A 24,133-nucleotide genomic window follows, 5' to 3' on the forward strand; every position below is an offset into this window, starting at 1 on the left:
AGGGAACACCAGGATGTGAACTGACTAGAGAAGTCAGACTTCTCAACTGTGCTACAGCTATGTGGGACCAACAAAGATTGAAGGGAATTTTATATTGTTTTTTTCCCCCACTTTCTTCAGCCAGTAGAATAAGATCTTCTTTTTCCTTGTTTGTTTTTTTTTTCTCTTAAATCTGTTATCACCAAGAAGCTAGTTCCACTCTATCAACTGAAAGTGGCCTCGTTGCTTTTGTAGGGAAAGCCCTGCTCTGTTGGGTTGGAGTGGCTATACAGGGAGGCTGGGAGCCCAGACTTCCACAGCCATCAGGAGCTGTAGGAACCTGGAGAAGCAGCAACTGTACCTCTTAGCGGTGCTTAGTAAGCAGTTTCCATTTCTGGAGCCTGAGGTGATAATCAGCAGTCATTGTAAGTTTCTTCAAGTTGAGAGTTACTTTTTTTTGGGCAACTGTGGAAGGTAATAAGGCCTGTGAAGCAGAGTTTCTCAGGATCTTGACATTGCTGGCAAGTGTGAAAGTCATATACTAAAACCAGCTGATAACCTCCTCAGACCCTTGTTGACCTCATCTACTCTGGGTGTTGAATTTATGGCATTTGTGACGTTAGCTGGTTTTGAAAGGAGTGCTTAGCTATTCCTTAGCCTCCCAAGAGAGGATAGATGAAGTATTTTCTAAAAATTTCAGTTGCTTTACAATATACCATGTTGATTTCTAACATGTGCACATATGCACACATGCATGCACACACGCACACACACACACATACACACACACACAAAGCCCTTTTGTTACTGATCTATAGTAAATTTCAGCTATAAAATTAAGAATCAGGGGCCAGAGAGATAGTACAGTGGATAAGGTGCTTACCTTGCATGTGGCCAACCTAGATTTGATCTCAGGCATTCCATATGGTCCCCCAAGTGCTGACTGCCAGGAGTGAAAGAATCACTCCTGGATTCTTGTGCAGAGCCAGGAGTAACCCCTGAGCATTGCTGGGTGTGGCCCCAAAACAACAGCAACAACAAAATAAAAACAAAATAAAAATGTGTTTAAAAATTAAGAATCAGAACATGTGAAATTCAACAGCTAGAAGGATTCAAGATGGGGTGTGAATTTTCTTGAACCTTTCTCCCTGGTATAGGATCTCCTTTTCTGTTGATATATGTTTGTAAATTATTCATTTCCTTTCTTCAGTAACCTTTCCCTGCCATTTTGGCTCATTTTGTTAGGGATTTCTCTGAGTCTAAGTTGAGAGTCCAGAAGTCAACTTTGATGCTCCCGCCAAAGTTGAGACATTCAGGTTAGAAAGTTGTCCCTGTGCCTGTGGGTGCTTTGAGGAAATACTGCTTTTTTGTTTATTCTCCTTCAGCTTGGTTTTAATTTTTTTCTAGTCGTTTTAGGGAGTCCTGTCTTATCTTGCTTTAACTGGGTTTTAAAAGCTAACTTTATTTAATATGTTCATTCATATTTGTATTTTTCTGTGTGATAGCAGGGAGAGGAGAAAGCATAATTTTCCATTTTATATGACATTGTGTGAGGCAAGATGTTAGTTTTAAAACTCATCAGAAAAAAAGCCAACCAATTTTGCATTTGTATTGCACACAGCAGAGATTGAGGAACAAAGTATTGATGATGAAGTACTGATTTCAGTTGGAGTAAGAACCATAGGATAAAAACACCATAGCTAACATCATCTGGAATAAAAAAAATCCATGAAATCAAAACATACTGGGGGCTGGTGTAACAGATAAGTTTCTGATTATCTTTGGAAGCAGTTTGAATGTGTCTTTTGAAGTTAGATTTCTTAATGTGTATTTTCTCTTCTGTGATTGGAAAAGACGAATATTTCACTATAATACAAAAATTATTTTCAGTTCCTGGTTTTCTTGCCTAGTTTTTTTAGTCTTAATGCCAAATGATTGCATCATGGGGTGGGAAGTAAAATTTTTGTATAAAAGTGTAATTGTGTTTATAAAAGTGTAGTTTATATACTCAATTGATAAAGTTCTTTGCTTCATAAAGTTGTAGTTCTTGTTGGAATTAATTTATTAATTAGCTACATTAATTTACTATTGCAGCTGTGGCATTAGTAGTTAGGTAATTTCATTATAACCAGAATAAAAAGAGCTCTTGAAAAAACAGTAAAAATTCCTTGGCCTTAGGAGAGCTCAGTGGTAGTCATTTGTCTTTGGGGCATGAGACAGTTCAGTCCCCAGAATTTCTCCACAGGCTCTGTGAGGTCCTGGCTGTTTCTGCGTTATGATCCCCAGTGCCACAAAAATGTAGAATCCATAATCGTAGGGAAATTGTTCAAGTGCTTGAGCATGTTTCTAGTACAGCTTGTTCCCCTGTTCAGACTCACCCTGGTCTTCCCATTGCTCTGAGCACTGCCATAACTCCTATAAAAAAGTGTGATTTACTATAGGGCTAGGAAGTAATTAGGGAACAAGCATAGCATACATCCGACCCAGGTTCAATTCCCAGCACTACTTTGTACCCCATGCATTAGCAGGTGCACCCCTGGAGCATTGAACCCCCTTGCATTGAACTGCTGTTTCAGTTGGCAGAGAATCACCAGTGGGATCAGACCTCCTGAGCATTGCTTGAGAGGAAAATAAAGGAACAATCTCCTGGATATGTGAATACTGCACACACTGAAACTAAACGTGCTCAAGAGCCCAGGGTGTCACCCCGAGTAAGAACTATGACTAGTTGTGTATGAGCACCACAGCTAAAGTGTGTAACCCTAGTGAGCACCATAGCTCACTAGGGTTACACACTTTAGCTGTGTGTAACACACACAGCTGTGTGTAACAACACATACTTGGCATCAAAACCAAGTATGTGTTGGGCTGGAGATAGCACAGTGGGTAAGAAAAAGCACATGGCTGACCTGGGTTCAGCATCCAGGATCCCAGAGCACTACCAGGTGTGGCCCAGGAAACAACCCTCATGCCAAAACAAAATGGTGTTCATACACACACACACACACACACACACACATGCACACCACTGCCACTGGGGTACCCAGATTTCATTTAGTTTTTTAAATCTCCTTTTCCACTGATTAATTTCTGTTTGCTTGCATGAGAGGCAGCTCCAATGTTGCACTCCCACAACTCCCTGGGAAAAAAATCCTTTTTCTAATGCTTGGAAATCTTTACATGCTCCTAATGGTGGGTTTATACTCCTTGAAAATAACTAGACCGTTTCACCATCTGTCTGTCTCATTCTTTTTCTTTCATATTTATGTGTATGTTATATACAAAAATAGACATATTACGTATAAATATTAAGTGAAACATGTCTTATATATCTCTATATATTAAATGAACTATATATCCTTATGCATGTACATATTTATATATACTAAATATATATTTCATTTTTTAATGAATCAGTACTTCTCTATCCCATTCTAGAAATAACCTAATTTCTATAAGCAATTATAGGATTCTTTTGGGAAAAATTTTGTTGAATTGTATGAAGGAAATAGACACTTTTGTAAATCACTAGTTCTTTATATTGAAAGCATTAAAATTACCGCTTGGGGTCAAATGAGACAATACAATGAGTGGGGCACTTTCCTTGCAAGGAACTGACCTTGGTTTAGTCCCCAGCATTCGTATGGTCCCCCAACTTGCCAGAAGTGATTCCTGAGCGCAGACCTAGGAGTTAGTCATGAACACTGCAGTGTGGCCCAAATATTTAAAAAAGAAAAAAAAAAAGCCTGAAATGACTCAGAGATTTGGGATTTTGGATAAGACACCACTTTTTGCTTGTTTTTGTTTTGTTTGGGCCATACCCAGCAATGTTCATGGGTCCAAGTGATGTTCAGGGGTTACTCCTGGCTCTGTTTTCAGGAACTACTCTGGATGGTACTCAGGGAACCATATGGGATGCCAGGAATTGAACCTGAGTTGGCCACCAAGCACCTTAAACTTACCCTCTGTACTATCCAGCCCTCAAAACCTCACTTTTTGTCTTTATGATGCTATATCTACCTAGTTTTATCTTAGTATCACTGTATCACTGTCATCCTGTTGCTCATCAATTTGCTGGAGCGGGCACCAGTAATGTCTCCATGGTGAGACTTGTTGTTACTGTTTTTGGCATATCGAATACGCCACGGGTAGCTTGCCAGGCTCTGCCGTGCAGCCGAGATACTCTCGGTAGCTTGCTGGGCTCTCCGAGAGGGGCGGAGGAATCAAACCCGGGTCAGCCACGTGCAAGGCAAACGCCCTACCTGCTGTAGTAATATTTTTATTTTTTTAAAGAGAAATAATCAGAAGAATGAGAAAATAAGTTAGCAGGTCCATGGAAGGACTGTTTCTTAAAATATACAAGGAACTCTATTACAATACATCATAAGAAAACTGGTTAAGCATTGGCAGGGAGAGGTAGCTCAGTGGACTAAGTACCTCCCTGGAGCACAGGAGACTTAGGTTCAATCCCCAGTACAGGCACCACATAGTTCCCTTGAGTACTACCAGGAACAAGCCCCAGGCACTGCTAGTGTAACCCAAAAATAACAAAAAATTGGGCAGAATAGCTTAACATATCTTTTTTGTTTGGTTGGTTTGTGTTTCGGGGTCATAGCAATGCTCAGGACTAACTCCTGGCAGGGCTCTCGACTATATGGGATGCTGGGAATTGAACCCAGGTCAGCCATATGCAAGGCAAGTGCCCTATTATCACTTTGGTCCCTCAACACATATCAGGAGAGAGATGCAGTTAGCAAGTAAAACACATTCTATCATTCAGCATTAGAGAATTACTAATTGAAACATATCACATTGCAACAATATTAGAACTGTTAAAATCCAAAACAACACCTAATATTGGTAAAGATGTGGAGCAGCAGAAATTCCCATTCATTGCTCGGGTGGATGCCAAAATAAGCAAACATTTTGAAAAACAAGTACTCAGCCAGAGAGATAGTACAGCAGGTAGGGCACTTGTCTTGCACACGGCCATCCAGGTTTGATTCCCAGCACCCCATATAGTCCCCTGAGTGCAGAGCCAGTAAACCCTGAGCACAGGAGGGTGTGGCCCCCAGCCACTCCCCAACACCCCTGCCCCACTGAGAAAAAAAGAAAAACAACTCCTTTTACCATATAATCCACCATAGTGTTTCTTAGTGTTTACCCAAATAAAAGAAAACCAATGGGTGAGACTGTGCATATGACTGACCTGGGTTCAGTCCCTGCATTGCCAGGAGTGATTCCTGAGGGCAGAGCTAGGAGTAGCCACTGAACATTGCCTGGTGTGGCCCAGAAACTTAAAACAAAAAAAGCAATTTAAATCAGTGCCAAAATAAGCAAACATTTAGTGTAGCTTTATTCAAAGTTACCAAAGTATAGAAGCAACAAAGATGTTCTTCAGTAGGTGAGTAGATAAAAATCCAGGTCATTAAATATATTATTCAATAGTGAAAAAGAAACAAGTTGGTCTGGGGAGATACTTCAGTGGCTAGAGGGTATGCTAAGCACATGTAGAGCCCCAGGTACCACTAGGCATAGCCCCAGTAGGCTGTAGTGCAGCTGGGTAAGCTTTTCTCTTTCAGTTCTGTATGACATGAGAAAGGGAAAAGAAAGGGGGCAGTAAAAGGATCAGAAGTTAGGAAAATGAAAGGGATGCATAGGGCAGGATTTTTAGAGAAAACTGCTACTGCAAACACATGCATTGTACTTGTCCAAGCCCATAGAATGTGACACACTAATATTGACGTCAGCCTGGAATGGTGATGCGTCAGTTCGACGAGCCATTTTATTTTTGATTTATTGAATTGTCGTGAGACACCAAGTTATAAAGTTATTCATGATTGAGTCTCAGTCATTTAATATTTGAGCTCTCATCCCTTCACAAATGCCCACTTGTCTTCACCAATGTCCTGAGTTTCTCTTCCACCCACCCCTGCCCCCAGCCTGCCACTATGCCATACACTTTTCTTTTTTTCTTTTAGTTACTGTGGTTTCAGTGCCATTACTGAAAGGGCATCATGCATATCACTTTACCTCCTTTTAGCACCCAGTTCTTTTTTGTTTGTTTTTTGGGGGGCAGTATACCCATCATTACTTTTGGTTCTTCAGAATTTCTCTTAGTGAGCTCAGGGACCATATGGGATGCCAGGGATCAACCAACCTGGGTTGTTCACATGCAAAGAAAACGTCCTACCCACTGTACTGTCTGTCTAGCCTCTAGTACCCAGTTCCTGTCCTGAATGATCACTTCCCATTATCATTGTCACATTGGACCTTCCTCTGATCTAACTGCCCTCCCCCTATTCCCCAATGATGAACCGTTTTAGTGGACGATGTTAATGAAGAAGACTTTGTAATTGGGTTAGGGGATGTATGACACTTCCCCTTGTTCATTCTATTTAGCTGCAAATCTAAAACTAAATAGTAAAAACTGTTTGGGGGCCAACACTCAGTGGTAATCAGGAGCAAATTTCTGACTGTGAATTCCACAGCTCTGTGCTTAGGGGTCACTTCCTGCAGTGCTAGGGTACCATGCAGTGCCAGTAATTAAAAGTAAGCCTCTGGCTTGCAAAGCACACGTAGTAGCCTTTTGAACTATTTCTCAAGACCCAGAAATAAAAACTTCTACATAGGTTCTCCCCTAGCAGTGCTCAGGAGATGCCAGGAATCAAACCTGGCTTGGCAGTATGCAAAGCAAGCCCCTTACCTGCTGTACTATTTCTCTGGCCCACGATGAACAATTTTATGACAACAAGTTAGGTATTTTAGATGAAATGGACAATCCTGTAATTTTTCTGTTGAACCAATCACACACACACGCTGCATTTTTTTTTGTCTGCTAAAGCTATCCAATGATTACAAATTATTAAATTTTCTAAAGATATCCAGACTCGTTTGGCAGAATATGGATAGGATATTGGGTAGATTAGGATCTTCACTTTTCCTTCTTTCCCCCCTAAATTTATTAAGCTAGACAAAACAGTTTGAAATGTCTCTGGAAAGTGTCAAAGAAATCTGCTAAAGGTCTGGGGGGAGGGGAGGTGGATATTTCATGCCCCAACTCTGATCAACCATGCTGCCCACTTTGTCAGTAACCATAGAAGGGGCTTTGGTATTCTGAATGCCAAATCCCACCAACCCCCCGCCCACCACCACCACACATATTTTATTTTTCTGGCTGCTTTCATAAGGCTATTTAAATCAGCTACGGGAAATCTTTCTACATATCTTTTCTGGCAGGTAGCTAGAGTATCTTCTCAGAAGGGAAATAGCAGTCATTAACATGTCAGGTTTTTGTGCTTAGTTCCCTTAAATATTGCCTAACACCAGAGTTTTATTGAGCTGACCTCGTCATTAAACAAATATTTATTAAGAATCTGTTATGTACAAGATGTTATGTTAGGAGGGCTGGAGTGATAGCACAGTGGGTAGGGCGTTTGCCTTGCATGCGGCCGACCCGGGTTCGATTCCCACCATCCCATATGGTCCCCCGAGCATCGCCAGGAGTAATTCCTGAGTGCAAAAGCCAGGCGTAACCCCTGAGCATAGCCGGGTGTGACCCAAAAAGAAAAAAAAAAATGTTATGTTAGGGATATGGGCACTGTAAGCACTATCGTCCCCTTCATTGATTTGCTCATGTGGGCACCATTAACGTCTCCATTGTGAGACTCGTTACTGTTTTTGGCATGCCAGGGGTAGCTTGCCAGGCTCTGCCGTGTGGGTGGGATACTCTTGGTTGCTTGCCAGGCTCTCCGAGAGAGCCGGAGGAATAGAACCCTGGTTGGCTGTGTGCAAGGCAAATGCCCTGCCTCCTGTGCTATTGCTCCAGCCCAGGGATATGGGCATATGCAGAAATATCTTGTAATTAAGACAAATTAAGCTCTAATAGGTTAGGAATAAAGTAACTAAGTCGGGGAGGGGAGACCCAGAACTAGAGTACAGAAAGTAGAACATTTGCCTTGCACACAGTATACCTGGGTTTGATCCACAGCATTCTGTATAGTCCCCTGAGCATTGCCAGGAATAATTTCTGAATGCAGAGCCAGGAGAAACCCTGAGCATTGCCCAGAGTGTCCCACTTCTTGCCAAAATAAAACCAAACACCAGCAACCAAATTTAAGGAGAAAATTCAAGTACTGTAAGCCATATAAAATGCTTTAATTGGTGGATTATCACCCAATAGATCATGACTTATTTCGTGGTTTTATTACCAATTTAAAAAAATGTCAAAAGAATACAAAATTTTAGTACATTGCATATACTAAGGAGATTTACAAAATGCTTGCCATATTCTTTGGAAGGGGGCAAGAAGGGGGCTGACTTGGCCATATTTGACTGTGCTCAGGACTTACTTATGGCTCTGTTCAAGAATCATTCCTAGCAGAACTCTGGGGACCATACATGGTGCTGTGAGTCAGACCAGGTTAGCTGCATGCAAGACAGGTACTTAACCCCTGTACAATCTCTGTGGTCCCTACTTGCTATATTTTTCCAGGAGTTAAATTATGGGTAAATGATTGATTAATTGGATGGATGATGGGTGGATGGACAGAAGATGCTGTGATGCTTAGGAGAAATGCCATACCAGGGCATTCAATCCACTTTAAGTCAGGGTGTTACATATGCCATGCAAGTACTCCTTTTTGAACCATAATCCTGGTTTCCTTCAAAGTATTTTTCAGTGTGGATTATATTTTTTAAGTTTGAAAAGATAGGTCCAGGGAGCGCATAGGCTGGAATGCATATATATATATATTTTTTTTTTGGTGTTGTTTTTGGTTAGGCTTTTGGAGCCACACTCAGCAGTTCTCAGGGCTTACTCTTGCCTCTGTGCTCAGGGATCACTCCTGGTGGTGCTTAAGGGACCATGTTGATGCCAGGGATTGCACTCAGGTCAGCACTGCAAAGCTTTATCCATTGTACTCTCTCTGGCCACAAAGTGCATGGTTTGCATGTAGGTGACCAGAGTTTGATACCCAGCACAATATGATCCGAACAGCTCCACAAGTGATCCCCAAGGAGAGAGCCAGGAGAATAGCCATTGAACACTGCTGAGTGCTGCGGCCCCCAAACAAAAGTTTGTCCCTTGGACTTGGGTTAAAAACAACAAAAACAACAGCAAAAACCACACACACACACACACACACACACACACACACACACACCTGACAACCAAGCTGTGGGCCTGGAGGGACAATCTTGGGCACTTTGGTAAATATTTACATCAAAACTATAAACATTCTTTATTTTCAAAAGACATGCATGGGAATTGGGTGGGGATCGGATCCATGAGGCTTACTTCTGCTCCTGACTCACTCTGTTCTCCTCGATGGTGGCACAAGTTGGTTAGGAAGCCACACATCAGACATGACCTTCAAAAACATTGGTAGGGCCATAGGCGGCAGTACAACACATCTGGATCACCCTCACAAGAGAATCCCTTGGAGAAGGCGCACAGCACCTTGACTCGGGTAGAAGAACCTGCATCCAAGAACCTGAAAGTGAAGGGGCTGGTGTGGAAACCCAACAAGACGCTGAGGATCACCACTAGGAAGACCCCATGTGGTGAAGATTCCAAGACCTGGGACAGCTTTCAGATGTTTATCCCCAAGTGCTTCACAGAGCTGCGCAGCCCTTGGGAGATCACTCCCATCAGCATCCAGCTGGGTGTGGAGAGGGAGGTCACCATCCTGGGTGCTTAACTGGATGCCTTTCTAATACAACCCATCCCTACTGTCAAAAAAAAAAAAAGGAGCAACAACAAAAGCCCATAAACACTCATTTAGCACCATTATAATCATGTTACTTAAATTATAATAATTTTTAAGAGGGTAAATTAAATATGCTGCAAGTTTCTGAAAGGGAGTTAACCAGGCCTCATGCATGCAAGGTATGCTCTTCACCTCTGAGCCAACTCCTCTGCTCGGAGGTGGTTTAAAAAATAAGAATAGGGGAGGGAACTAGAGAGCACTGCAGGGAGGGAGCTTGTCATGCATGTGGCCAGTCCGAGTTCCATCCTCAGAACCCCATATGGTCACAGTCATCCCTGAGCACAGAGTCGGGAGTAAGCCTTGACACTGTCGGGTGTGGGCCCAAATCCAAAATAAATAGAATTGAAAAACAGAATTCTTTTTCTAAGTGTGAGAGCAAGAGAGAAAAAGAAGGTGGGGACCTTTGAGATGTCTCAGTGACTTGCAAGTCTGAGGCATGAGTTCAACCTCTGTGCTGCCCATATGCACAGTTGCATTCCTAGTGACTTTATTGTCTGGAAACCCCAATGCCACAACACAAAGTGTCATCACCAGCACAGAGGCAGGGGTGAGATGTACTAGAACTGTGGCCAGGAGTGTGACCCTCACAGGAAGCACGTGTGAGCACCATAACACTCCCAGCAAACACTACAGTCAAAATACGAGCAAACACAACTCGTGTGTTGTCTCTCACCTCCAACCCTTCCGCCTCACCCCCAGCCCAATAAAATTGCAACAGCTACAAAGCAAAGGGATTAAAGAAGGGAAAGTATACTAGGCAGAGAGAAGGATAGAATTAGGACTGGATTACAAAGCCACAAGGTTGGCTTTGTAAACTATTTTGTATGGGGATGGATATAAAGAGTTCAAAGCTTTGGGTTTTTACCTGTGTTAATAATTAATTGTGTTCCCCTAATGGGTTACTGATAACTTATCAGCTTTGGTGGACTTTGGCAGCTCTATCCTTGGAGTCTGATTACAAACAAGTGAGAATGCTGTGATAGGCCCTGTGACGGGGTGTCTTGTCCTCTTCCCTCCCTGCTCTGCTCCTGGGGCAATCATGTACCTTATTCTAGAGGGTATGCCTAGAAAAGCCATAAAATTGTTTTTGGATCCCAGTTTTTAAGAAGAGAATATTTCATTATAATACGTATTTGTGGGCTTTATACTTTTCAGAGTCCCCTGTGTTAGAAGCATGTACTTAATCTCTGGCAGAGGTTTCCATTCCTTTCATGGCACTGCAAGGAGAAAAAAAAGGTGATAGAGAGGGCACCGTTTCTGAAAGTTGTTGGAGATGAGTCCCAATAGATGACATAATGTCTGAAATTAAAGGGTTATTACAAAGATGAGGGGCTGTAAAGGATCTTTAAGACATACTTTGAAATTATTTGGAAAATGAGACTCACCCCACCCCTTACCCAAGCACCATACCCTCCCTACACCATAATTGCAGGGTGAGGATAATTGAATTTGAGAAAAACCCAGGACCCAGCTCCTCTCAGGAGTGACCTGCTCTGGTATACCCAGCCAGTAGGAACAAGTTGCTGTTGAGCCCCTATTTTTTTTTTTTTTTTTGGTCACACCCGGCGAAGCACAGGGGTTACTCCTGGCTCTGCACTCAGGAATTACCCCTGGTGGTGCTCAGGGGACCATGTGGGATGCTTTCCCTTTTCTTGATTGCCTGCTTTCCCTTTCATCCTTAGCACTGCCAGCCTCAGGGGGCCCTTTCACTGGGCAAAGTCAGAGACTTAGTGCCGACTGGGCATCAGTCACTGAGCTAGAGCTTGAATGTAGGTGCTTACAATTTCAGAGGGTCTTTCCTTTGGGGTACTTGTCAACAGAGGAAATACTTGACTCCCCTCCTGCAGAATAGAACAATGGAAGCTTAATGAGTGGCTTATCAATAAATTTACATTTCTAAGTGCTGGTATCCATCTCAATTACAACGGTTCCTTCTCGGAAGAGAGTCCAGGGTCACTCACAAAAGGTCACCTTTCACCTAGCATTGAGTTGGGAAATGCGGCTTTAAAAGGGGACAGGTAGGATTGGGAGGGAAAGGGAAATTGTTGGAGGGAAGGAACACTAAATGTTTGAAACAGCTATAATGAAAAACTTTGTAAATCACGCTGTTTTAAATAAAAATCCATTTTTAAAAAAGGAAATACGGTTTCGTAGCCTTATATGGGGGTTGGGGCTGGGATGGGGGATGGTTCGAGTACTTGTAAAAAAAACGAGCATCATACGGAACGTGAACTGCATTTTTGTCCTTAGGTGTAAGAAACGTTGGTATGGGTGAGTCCCCTTCAAACACTGAATCGGGGAGGCAGAAGATTTCACGTGGTTCTGAAGTAGCGGGCTTACTCCTAAAGCGGCTGGGTTGGACCGCGTCCCACGTCCAAAGGGGACGGCCTGAGCGGGAGGATCCCAGCAGAAGGAGGAGCCTAGGGGGCCTGGATGAGTCAAGAATGGAATTCTCGAAAGGGTGGGAAGATTGACCGTAGCTCGAGGCAAGCACAGCCCTGGCTGCAGCCCAGCGGGAGCCCGCAGGCGGGCGGCCGGCGCAAGTCGCCCAGGAGCGGGCGGGGTTCCCACGTGGCAGGCCCGGGCTCCGGGCGGGGAGGTGGGGCGGGGCTGAGGGCGGGGCTGGAGTCCGGGGGCGGGGCCGGGCTGGTGCGGGGGTGGGGCCGCGCCGCGCCGGGGGCGGGGCCTGCCGCTGACGCGCCCGGTATATAGCGGGGCATGCGCGCGGCGGGGAGGACGAACGCAGGAGGGGGGCGAGCGCTGGGGGCTGTGCCGCGCGGACGCACGCACCGAGCTGCCGCCGCCGCCGCCGCCGCCGCCGCCGCCGCCGCCGCCGCTGCTGCTGGCGCCGCCGCCGCCGAGGGGCCTGGCTGTGAGGCTGCGCGGGGCCCGACTGGCGTTCGCCGGAGCGGCAGGTGAGCGGCCAAGGGCGCACGCGCGGGCGCCGGGCGCTGAGCCCCGGGGATGGGGCATCGCGCCGAGATATAGCAGCCCTAGCCTGCTGGCTGGTCTCGGGGTCACCGGGTCTTGCGGGGTGGGGGAGGGTGCACGGCCGGGCCGAGCCGCTGGAGCCCGGTCGCCGTGGGTCCCGGCTTCGGGCCATCGCAGGGAGCGGCCCCCGAGGACCCGCCGAGGGCCCGCAGCCCGGATGGAAGCGGGCACCTGGCCGCAGTGGCCGCCGTGGGGGTGGGGGGTGGGGGGCGAGGGCGGGGAGGTCGCGGCCGCCGTCCCGGGGCTGGACAGCGCGGGGCCGGAGAAGGGTGTGCGGAGCGTGAAGCGGCTCTCCGGACCCTGCACGGAGGACAGAAAAGGCAGCGCGGGGGCCAGCTCCGGAGGCGGCTCAGATGCGGCGCTGCCTGCCGGACTCTGCTTTCCAAGAACTGTCCCCCCTACCCCCCGCCACCGGGACCCCTCTCGGCCAGACCCCCTCCACCCCCCGCCCCCAGACCTCCCGGCTGAGCGGCAGAAGGAGCTCGAGAATGGCTGGGGCGCTCGACTCAACTCGGCCCGACTTGCCCGGAAAGCATGGGTTTCGGGCTATTTGGGCTCCCCACGACCCAGAAAGGAAGGGGTCAGTCTGCCCTCTCTTGGTGGGTTAGGGCACTGGGACCACAAGGACCATCCTAGCCGGTTCCTCCGGAGCCCAGCGAAGACAAGAACGTTTTCCGACTGTGGGTTGTGTCTTCGGTTTTGAAGATGCGGTGCGTGCCAGGAGGATGGTTTGGTGAGGGTCCGCGTGCCCTCCCCGGGCGGAGGGCAGGTCCAGCTTGGACTGGAGCCTCCTAGGGCTCGGGGGGGGGGGGGGGAGGAGGAGGAGGTTTAGGTCTGCAGGCCGCCGTCGTCCCTCGGGGCCCTGTCCGCTGGGTAGGCTGCTGGCGAGTGGAGATGTTAGTTAGAGGGTAGTGCGGACTGGCCTCTGTCCACCTCTGTCCACCTCTGCTCCCAATTGGCCCCGATACAGCTTTGGGAAGGGATGAGAGCTAAGGGCAGCTTCCCGCTCTGACCCCCTAACAGCTCCTGATTAGTTTGTTATCTCTTAAAATGAGAGCCCTGAAGATGGGGAGGAATTTGATGATGCAAGAGAAAACATCCAGAAGTAAACTTGAAGCAGCTGAAGTGCAATACCACCTATGCCTTTTCCTGGTGGCGACTCAGGACTGAGTTTTCTTGAGTGTGACAGTGGCCAGGAGCTGGAAGCAGTCGTGGTCGGTCCCCTTCCTACTGTGACTAGAGGGCGCCAAACAGAATTACTAACCTTGTCTTTAGGCCGGGAGGAAAGCCAGGAGGACTGGACCCTCCGCCCCTCCCCGCATAAGTACACAGTGACTTGAACACACAGTTCTCTTTCCCCCATCCCTCACACTTCTCTAAGCAAGTTTCTTTAAATAAAACTATTTTGCTTCACTTAAAAAACATAGTGCCTGCCCTGTGCTTGCTGGGGCTGGCCGGGTCGGGGGCGGGGGGTGGGGGGTGTTGCTGAGGACACCCGAGAGAGGGCAGTCCTTGTTGGGGAGAAAGAGCAGCCAGTGTGAGGGATGAGGAATCACTGCCCCAGAGGGTGCCTTGTAGTGTCCAGTTAATTCCACTAGCCATGGTGGGAAGGGACAGAGTTTAAGCTTTGGACCTAAAGCCCAAGTTTTATAATCAGTTGCTACCTTGTTACAGGAGTGTAACTGAGATTGGTTTGGTGTTTGGTTTGGGGATCAGACCCCAGCCAGCCTCCCTCCCCTCCCCCCCACTCTTGCACTTGAACTGTTTGACCACTGAGATGGGAATCGGGTACTTTCTTACCATCCCATCCTCATCTCTTGGAGTGGTTGCTTAAGGAGTCCAGAAGCTGATCCAGATTGGGGTGTAGCTCTGAGCCCAGATTTAGGATGCATTCCTCTCTTCCTTATGAACTCGGCCTGTTCTTTTTTTGAACATGGCCTTTTGGTGAAGGCCTCTTGTCTGTCACCATTGTACCAAATTTAGTGGGCAAATGGAAGAGAAAACTTTTTCTACCTTGAGTGCTGAGAGCTGTTTTCATTTCTTCAGATAATGGAAATGCTGACTAAAGGCAGCAGCCTGGGGGTAGGAGGGAGAAGGGTAGGTAGACCCCTGGGCACATGCTCTCGGTCCCTAATCTGATTCTGTTTTCGAAATCTTCCCACTTTCCTCTTTCCTTTCCTGCCCATGTATTCCACAGGGAACCCCAGTCTATGTCCATTATTTACAAACTCTTAGAGTTTAAGTAATTGTGTTGGAGAGACTTTTTCTGGAAATTGGAAGCTTTTTTTCTTCATACTGTATGGAAATAACTTAGCCTCTTTGCACTTAAGGAAAGTAATACTTAGACATTTGGCAGAATCAAAGATAATAGAATGAGTGCGAAGAGATAGTTCAGCGGGTAGGGCGCTTGCCTTGCACACAGCCGACCAGGTTCAATCTCTGGCATCCCATATGGTCCCCTGAGCACAGCTTGGTGTGATCCAAAAACAAGAGAAGGTGATAGAATGTCGAGCTGGGAGGACGTTAGGAATTCGTTTCTGTCTTATAACAGAAGAAATACAATTTCTGTGTTTGTACTCTCAAGTTATATTGCTTGAACTTGGCCAAGAGGCTTGATGGAGAAGACTAGAGAAAGAGTATGTTCCCATTCCTAATGAAGTGTATTGATTACATTGTTGATGGTTCTTTTCCTTAAGATCATGAAGAGGAAGGAACCAGTTGAAGGCTGCTTGCTTATTGAAGGGTTTTGTTTCGTTGGTTTTTAAATGGATAAATGTTTCTTCTGGTGGACTTTTTAATTTTGGTTTGGTTTTGGTGGGGGTCATACCTGCTTACACTTGGCTGTGTACTCAGGGACCACTTCTGGCGGGACTTGGACCATACGGGGTGCCAGGGATTGAACCCAGGTCAACTGCATGCAAGGCAAGTGTCTTACCTGCTGTGCTATCCCTGCAGCCCCTCTTCTGGTTGACTCTTGTGTCTCTCTCAGAGGCTTGCGGACTTAGGAGGTTGGGGAGCTGGTGAAGGGTCATGCTGTCTAGGGGAGGGTGCGGGGCCCAGCCAGAACTCCGCATGTCTACACTGGACTTCTCTGACCTCCAGGTTGGTGGGCTGGCAGGATGCCAGCAGATAAAGAGTCCAGAGTCTGCTGCCAGTCCAGACTGCATGCCCTCCCCAGGACTAAGCCGGTCAGTCTGTGGACCCAGCTGCTCCATCCGTACCCTTTTGTTTTTGTTTTGGGGCCACACTTAGAGATGCTCAAGAGTTACTCCTGGCTCTGCATGCAGGAATCACTCCTGGAGATGCTCCGGGGATTGAACCTGGGTCAGCCTCATGCAAGGCAAATGCCCTCCCCACTGTTCTGCTGCTCCAATCCCATCCGTCTGCCCCTTTGCCCGGGAGCCATCAGGCCTCTCTCCCAGAGGGCAGGAGGCAGGTCAGCCTCTGTCAGCAAGCCAGGCGAGCCCATTGTGCCCTGCGGTGGGAACCTGTTTCCTGCTGTGGAAACTCAAAGTCTGGCTGCCTCCTCAGCTTCCCAATCTGCTTCCTCCAGCATCTGGCCCTGGATGGAGAAAATCCGGGGCTTTGGTGGACTAAAGGTGACCAAAGTTTATTGTCACTGGGCCCCCGGAATCTTGGTGCACTCAGTCTTGGTAGTTCATTTAAAGAAAAACAAAGGTACGATCTCCGCGGTGCCATCGCCTGCTTTTACCAGTACAGGTCACCTCCCTCTCTCGCCCGGCATGATTGTTTACAGTATGTGTCGTTATGAGCAGTGCTGCTGTGAATGACATTGTGCAGATGGCGTTTCCCACGTGGTGTGTGACCATAAACTGAAGCGGGATTGCTTGGTGAAAGGATAGCTCTATCTGTTAGGGACCTTCCCCCGCCCACCCCACAGGAGTGGGGGAAAGTAGTTCTGAGATCCTGTGGCCCCTCCTAGTGAGTTACCCAGTGGGGTCGAGGATTCAGTACTGCTCGGGCTCAGTGCCCCCCAGGGATGACCCAGGGCCACCTGAACAGTGATCTGGGACCTCCAGTGCCATAGTGATGTTTGGGTGCCCTCCAGGGGACCATATGGTGCTGGGGATTAATTCGGGCTCAGCCTCATGTGAGATAAGTGCCATACCCCTTTGCAACGTCTCCTTCCTGTCATTTCAATAAGGAAATTTTAGAGGCTGGAGCTGTAGTACAGGTAGGTAGCTATAGTAGTTATAGGTTGCCATAGGTACAGGATAGGGTGTTTGCCTTACATGCAATGACATAGGTTTGATCCCAGCATCCCATATAGTACTGAATCAAAGTACCACCAGGAGTAATTCCTGAGCAGAGAGCCAGGAATAACCCCTGAGCATTACTGGGTTTGAAATTTAAAAATTTAAATTAAATTTAAAAAATTGTAAAAAATTTAAAAAAATTTTTTAAAGGAGTCATTTGCAAATCAGTTCACATACCAAATCTTATCTAATACTTATCTATTCAAATCATTATTTTAAAAACGATTTTCATTCTAAAATTCTTTTGGGGGGAGAGGGTGTTTGAGGCTACACACCAGTGCTACTCAGGGGCTATTCCTGGCTCTCTGCTCAGGAGTGATCCCTGGTGGTCCTTGGAACCCTGCCAGCATTTGAGCTGGGGTCGACCCTATGCAAGGCGCATCCCTGTCCTGCTGGCATCTCTCGGCCTCCACTCCTGATCCCCTTTGCCCGGGAAGGGCAGCGTGGGTTGGTGACCCCAGAAGCACCTCAGATCCTGGTTGATTTTTGGATTCACTTTTGAATACTCAGGACCACTTTGCTGTGGCCAAAGTTTCTCACGTCCCCCACACGCAATCCATGGGACCTGTGTGTGACCCACGGTTTAGGAAGCTGGCGTGTGGATCCCTTAGCTTAATTTTCAAGGAACTCAAACCTTTTTCTCGCCATTCGTATTCCAGTTACTGATTCATTACGTTGTAATCATAGAAAGCATGGAAGCGATGTGAAGGGGTTTGAGAAAGGGCGCACAGGCGTGGTGACCGAGCCCTCCGCCTGGGCAGCCTGGGCTGGCCGCCTGGTGGGCCAGGGTGGACTCAGGCTCCTGCTAGATGGGGTGGGGGGGATGGGCTGATCTGGTGGGGGCTCAGCTGAGAGCTTACACTGCACAAGGCCAGGTAGGACACCCAGGCCCGGATACACTGTCGAGTCGGTGCTGGAAGCGACTGCGAAAGCTCTTGCTCCCTTTGGTGTTCTTTAAGGGCCCTTGCATGGAAGGGGCCGAGGACGTGTAGTGTAGGTCTGCTGGCCCAGATTGGTTTGCAGATGTTTCCAGGAGATGGAATTGAGTCCCATTTTGAGATCTAGGGAGAAGGCGGCGGGCAGGGGGGACGGGGGAGAGGGGGCTGGCAGATGGAAGTGTGTGAGTAAGGGCTCAAATGCGTCAGACTGGCGTGCGGGGACATTGCGCATGTCCGGGTCAGAGGAACTGATGGAGAGATGAGCAAGGGACACGCCTGTCATGGGAGGTGGCGGCCACAGATGGGGGCTCACTCTCCGGATTGAGGACCACCCTCATCCTCCACACCAGCCCCCATTCTCCAGCCTCCCCTAGCCCTGTGCAGCACTGCCCTTTCTACCTTAAAGCCTCTTTTATTTTTTTTCCCCCACTTTTTAGGTCACACCCAGTGATGCTCAGGGGTTGCTCCTGGCTCTGCACTCAGGAGTTACTCCTGGCGGTGCTCAGGCGACCATATGGGATGCTGGGGATTGAACCCGGGTCTGTCGTGTTCAAGGCAAATGCCCTACCCACAAGTGCTATTGCTCCAGCCCCTCTACCTTAAAGATTCTTCCCGAATCAGTGATTCTTTATATCCCACCATATCCCCGAGCAACTCTTTGGTATTAAATGTAATTTTCTTTTGATAATCCAAAGCAGCATGAGCCATTAAAAAGAAAAATTGTAAATCAATATGTGAGGGGGGGGGGAGTCTAACCCTGTGGTCCTGAGGCAGTCTCTGGTAATTCTTGCCTGTCGCCTTATCATTAATAGTTTCCCTCATGGCAGAGCTGAGATTCCAGCCACCACCACCCCTTACCGTGGGATCAGAATTTTCCCCTCGAGTTTAATCTGCTTTATGGCTATATCATAATCTGCTCAACAATGTAAACAAAATTTTTTGGGAGTGGGGATATACCCGGCAGTTCTCAGGGCTCTCTCCTGACTCTCCTCTAGGAATCACTCCTGGTGGTGCTCGGGGGACCAGATGGGATGCCGGAGATCAAATCTGGGTCAGCCCTGTGCAAGGCGTATGCTTGGCCCTCTGTACTATTGCTCCAACCCTCAATTTAAACCTCTTAAAGTAATTTTAAACTTTAGTAGGGTTTGTTTATAGACCTCCCCCTGTAATAGCGTGGTGGGAGGGAAACTGGGGACATTGGTAGTGGGAAATATCCCACTGGTGGAGGGAGGGATGGGTATTGGACATTGGATGACTGAAACCCAATCATGAACAGCTTTTTTTTTTTTTCCCGCTTTTTGGGTCACACCCGGCAATGCACAGGGCTCACTCCTGGCTCATGCACTCAGGAATTACCCTGGTGGTGCTCAAGGGACCATGTGGGATGCTGGGAATCGAACCCCGGTCAGCCATGGGCAAGGCAAACGCCCTCCCTGCTGTGCTATTCCAGCCCTCATGAATAGCTTTGTACCTATTTTCAATAAGTAAGTAAGTTAAGGAAGACAACAGGAAAAAGAATAGAGAAACAATAATTGGCGCAGCGTTAACGAAGTACAGGCTGCGGGCCACTCAGATGCAGCTGGTATCTAGTGCCTTGTCCTCCCGTCTGTAACAGGCCCTCTGTCTTTCCTTCTTCGGAGGAGGTCACGCCATTTTGGTGAGAAAGTCGCAGAAGTCATACTGCGTCCTGCGTCCTCCGTTTGGTAGAGGATGCGGCGCTTGGGGTCCCTGTGGGCCATCCTCACGGTATTGCTGGGTGTATGTGATGCCAGGGATTGACCCAGAACCTTTCCCGTGCCAGGCGCGTGCTTGTGTCGTACCACTTCTTGCGTAGCATCCTGGTGCTCTTGCTGACGATGGTTTTCTGTGTCGCTTGTCGGCCGAGCTTGACTCTCTCAACTCTGGCGTTTCCTTTGTGGGGAGGAGATCTGTTCTTCAAGGGGATCTGTTCTTAAAGTACCCTTTAGGGTACTTTCTCCCTCCCCCGCCCTTCTTACCTCTTCCATCTTCTCCCACCCTCACCCCTCCCTCCCCTGGCCTTCCTTCCCACATACTGTTTAGTGGGTGCTGTGAGACTTGTTTTGACAAGCCAGACGTCACACACACTTCTGCCGTGATGCCTGAATTGCCCTTGATGCATGGGGAGGCGCAGGGCCCTTCCCCGGCCTGCCGGGCAAACTGCAGCTCGGCCTCCCTCGGCCCTCTGCTTTCCCATCTCGCACTTGGTTAACCAGCTTCTGCAAAATCTCTCCCCACCCCCCGACCGACGGTAATACACTAGTTACAGGAGTTGTATCTGACATTCACAGGCTTTTCCCACACATGCTGAGATCATCTTAGAGTCCCACCAGCCCCGGCATCTCGTTGGATCACAGTGCTCAGACTTAAATTCCGGCACCAAAGTCCTGAGTTCATGCTTTCCCCTTTCCCCCTTCTCCCCTCTTTTTTTGGCCTTTGTTGCTACAGTAACTGGCGGGGGGGCGGGGCGTGTGCACACACCTGATTATGTTGCTTGGCTCTGGTGCTTCGGGGGTTCATGGTTTAACCGTGATATCACACATGTACCTGCCAGCGGTCACACTCTGGTCCTGCCGGGCCGACACATGGCATGTGTGGATGGCAGCAGGGATGGAGCCCCTTACCAGCAGGCACTTTTGCCACTGAGCCACCCCAGGCCTTGTAGTATTCCTGATGGTCACCTCTTCACAAACTAAACTTGACGACTTAAAGTGGCAGAAATTGGAACTGGAATGTGACTTCTTGGTGGTAGAGCACATTCCACACATGTGAGATTCTGGGTTTGGTCCCCGGCACCCCTCAAAGCATCTCGGAGATGAAACAGAAATGTGTGCTCTCCCAGCTCAGGATGCCGCAGCTTGGAACCAGCCCGTCTGCGGGGCCACCTTCGCTCTGAATGACCGAGGGGAGGCTTTCTGCTGCCTCCTGCTTCTGGGGGCTCCGCCAGCCCACAGGCCTGGAGCAGCATTTCTTCAGCCTCTGCCCCCGTGTGCCTTGGTCCAGACCCGCCTCTTGGAAACACTCTGGACCCACGGTGATTTTATTGAAAGGTCTCCCCCCCAAACCCGACTTTAGGAGCTTGAGGTCCTTGCAGGGATTCGGTTTCCAAATAAGGTCGAGTTCTGAGGCTGCAGGTGGGTGTTGGTGGGAGGCTGGGTATCGCTGGCATTCAACCCACGGCCCTCGGCGGGGAGAGAAAAGCGTTCTTGGTTCACAGAGTTGTAGAACAGGGGGAGGTTTTCTTTCTCGATCTTACACTGAAAGAAAACCAGCTCTTGGCATCGGGATCCAGTTGCCGGCTGCCTGCTCGGCCCGCGTTGACTCAGATTCAAGAATCAAGTGGGTATAAAGCTGGCCCGAGACGCAGGCATTCCTGGAACCCGGGCTCTTTGCAATAAAAATTAAAAGAAAAAAAAAAAGCTGCACGCCTGTTGGAGAGTTTGGGCTGTTATTTCCCAGTTGGATGGGTGGGGCAGAGATTGTGGTATCCGTTTAGCAGAGAGGGAGCTGACTTCACTCACACAATTTTAGTAAGCCACAAAATGTCGTCGTGGCAAGTCCTTGTTTGGCCTAGCAGTCCTGAATCACTGAGTCAGTGTCCGGGAGATCGGGAAGACTCGGTGCTCAGAACTAGATGTTCAGATTCCTGCGTCGCACCCAAGAAGTTGTGAGGAGAAAGGAGATGAAGCCCTGTCCCCGGGCAGTCAGGTGAGGGACCCCGGTGCTGCGCCCAGCTCAGGACAGACGAGGTCTGGCATTCACCTCCAGACTGGCAGGGAAGAGACACTTTTTTTTTTTTCTTTTTGGGTCACACCCGGCATTGCTCAGGGGTTACTCCTGGCTCTGCACTCAGGAATTACCCCTGGCGGTGCTCAGGGGACCATATGGGATGCTGGGAATCAAACCCAGGTCAGCCGCGTGCAAGGCAAACGCCCTACCCGCTGTGCTATCGCTCTGGCCCCAGGAAGATACACTGTTTCTGAAGACCTGTAGATCAGCATGAAGCCTTTCTGCACTCTCATTAGCTTCTCCTTAAAGTACTACATGTGTATATGTGTATATGTATATATGTGTATCGTAGGAAGTACAGAAGAATCCAGAAGGTTAACAGGGTTTATTGTTAAACCCACCACCAAGACATGTTTTCTATATGTTTGTGGTCTTTGTCTGTGAGTGGAAGCTTGCTAAGGAAAGGTGATCTGTTCTAAAACTCTTTTTAGGGGCTGGAGTGATAGCACAGTGGGTAGGGCGTTTGCCTTGCACGAGGCCGACCCAGGTTCGATTCCCAGCATCCCATAGGGTCCCCTGAACACTGCCAGGAGTAATTCCTGAGTGCAGAGCCAGGAGTAACCCCTGTGCATCACCAGGTGTGACCCACACCTGTTTTTATTTGCTACCAAACTCTTTTTATTTGCTACCAAATATCTTTTCTAGGCCATTCTTCTTCCACCACCCCAACACCTAAATTTTTCACTGAGCAGTTACTGTGCATTGAATCTCACTTATTTGGTCTAAGTTGCTTCAAAGTTGGCACTGTTGGTATTCCTTCCTGCTTGCTTGCGTTTTCTTTCTTTCTTTCTTTCTTTCTTTCTTTCTTTCTTTCTTTCTTTCTTTCTTTCTTTCTTTCTTTCTTTCTTTCTTTCTTTCTTTCTTTCTTTCTTTCTTTTTCCTTTCTTATGTAAGGAAAACGAATCTCATTGAAGGTATGGCTCGACCCAAAACCTTGAAGCTGGAGCGATTCGGATTCACTGAGGTGTCTCACTTAGGCCCCCACTCCAGATCTCTGGATTGGAACTCTGTGCATCTTTACATGGGTTATTTTAGCAGTCCCTTTACTTTTAGGTCATTTGCAAGTTTTCCCTGGCAGAATGCAAGCTCCAGGAGGGTAGGTATTTTCAGCCAAGGATATGAATATTCCATACATATTTGTATGCTTACTTTCATTACACTACTAAGAACTGATGGGCTGGAGCCATAGCACAGCGGATAGGGCATTTGCCTTGCACACAGCCGACCCAGATTCAATTCCTCCGCCCTTCTCAGAGAGCCCAGCAAGCTACCTTTCTCAAATTGCTTTCGAGAGTATCTCGCCCACACGGCAGAGCCTGGTAAGCTACCCGTGGTGTATTCGATATGCCAAAAACAGTAAAGTGACGAGTCTCACAGTGGAGATGTTACTGGTGCCCGCTCAAGCAAATCAATGAACAATGGGACGACAGTGCTACAGTGCTACATATTTGTTGCTGAGTGTACTTTAAACCTGAATGTTTGGGGCCAGAGAGATTGTACAAAGGTTCAGGCACTTGCCTTGTCTGCAGCTGACCTCACCATGTGAAAGGTAATCTCTGGCACCACATATGGTCCCTGAAGCACCACCTGAAGTGATCCCTGGGCACAGGACCAGGGGTAAACCTTGAGTTACCACTAAGTTCCCTCCCCACTAACCATGCCTCCCCTCGTTTATGATAATTTCCGTACACAAAATGAAGTACTGGGCTGAAGTCTTTTTCTACAACAATAAATGTGTAGAAAGAGCCAGAAAAATTTGAAGTGAAAGCAGTGAAGTTGGGCCTGGTTACCAGAAAAATATTAATACAGAAAAATTAAACATGCCATTGAACTGGACCAGCTGCATGCAGGGAAAAAGCTATGTTCCTTGTGTCTTTCTCCAGCCCTTAGTTGGTATGACTTAGAGTGAGCTTAGCTTCAGAATCCTTATCTGTAAAGTGGAAATGATACCCTGTTTCCTCGACTTTAAGATGCTTTTCTGTTTTATGTTACAGTTTCTGAGAAAAAAAAATTGTTTGTATATACTAAATACAGGCTTTTTCTTTTCTGCAAAGCTGTCATTAACAGTACTTAGAAATTGGGAAACACTGTAGATTATGTATCTTTTTATTGGGGGAGGGGTCTGGGCCTTATCTGGTAGTTTGTGGTAGGGGACAGGGCTGGGACTATCCGTGCCCCTGTCTGAGAACATTCTCAGCAGGGCCAGGATAGAACTGGAGTCAGTCGTGTGCAAGGCAAGCCCTGTAGACCGAGTGCGTGCGTGCGTGCGTGTGTGTGCGTGTGTGTAGGGAGGGGTTGGTGCACACCCGTTAGTGCTCAGGCCCTACTCCTGTGCTCAGGGATCACTCCCGGTGGTGCTCAGGCCAGGAGC

General features: G+C 47.8%; 1 protein-coding gene across 2 annotated transcripts in view; it reads left to right on the top strand.

The window, feature by feature from the left end:
• Positions 1–12,506: 12,506 nt before the first annotated feature.
• Positions 12,507–24,133, top strand: part of SLC39A14 (solute carrier family 39 member 14) — a 45,101-nt gene continuing 33,474 nt past the window's right edge. For both annotated transcript variants that reach the window (XM_055144755.1, XM_055144754.1), the window contains exon 1: positions 12,507–12,664. The gene's annotated coding sequence lies outside the window, so the exon portion shown is untranslated. The remainder of the gene's footprint in view (positions 12,665–24,133) is intronic.

The sequence above is a fragment of the Sorex araneus genome, chromosome 7 (genome assembly GCF_027595985.1).
Source record: "Sorex araneus isolate mSorAra2 chromosome 7, mSorAra2.pri, whole genome shotgun sequence".
NCBI classification, from domain to species: Eukaryota; Metazoa; Chordata; class Mammalia; order Eulipotyphla; family Soricidae; genus Sorex; species Sorex araneus.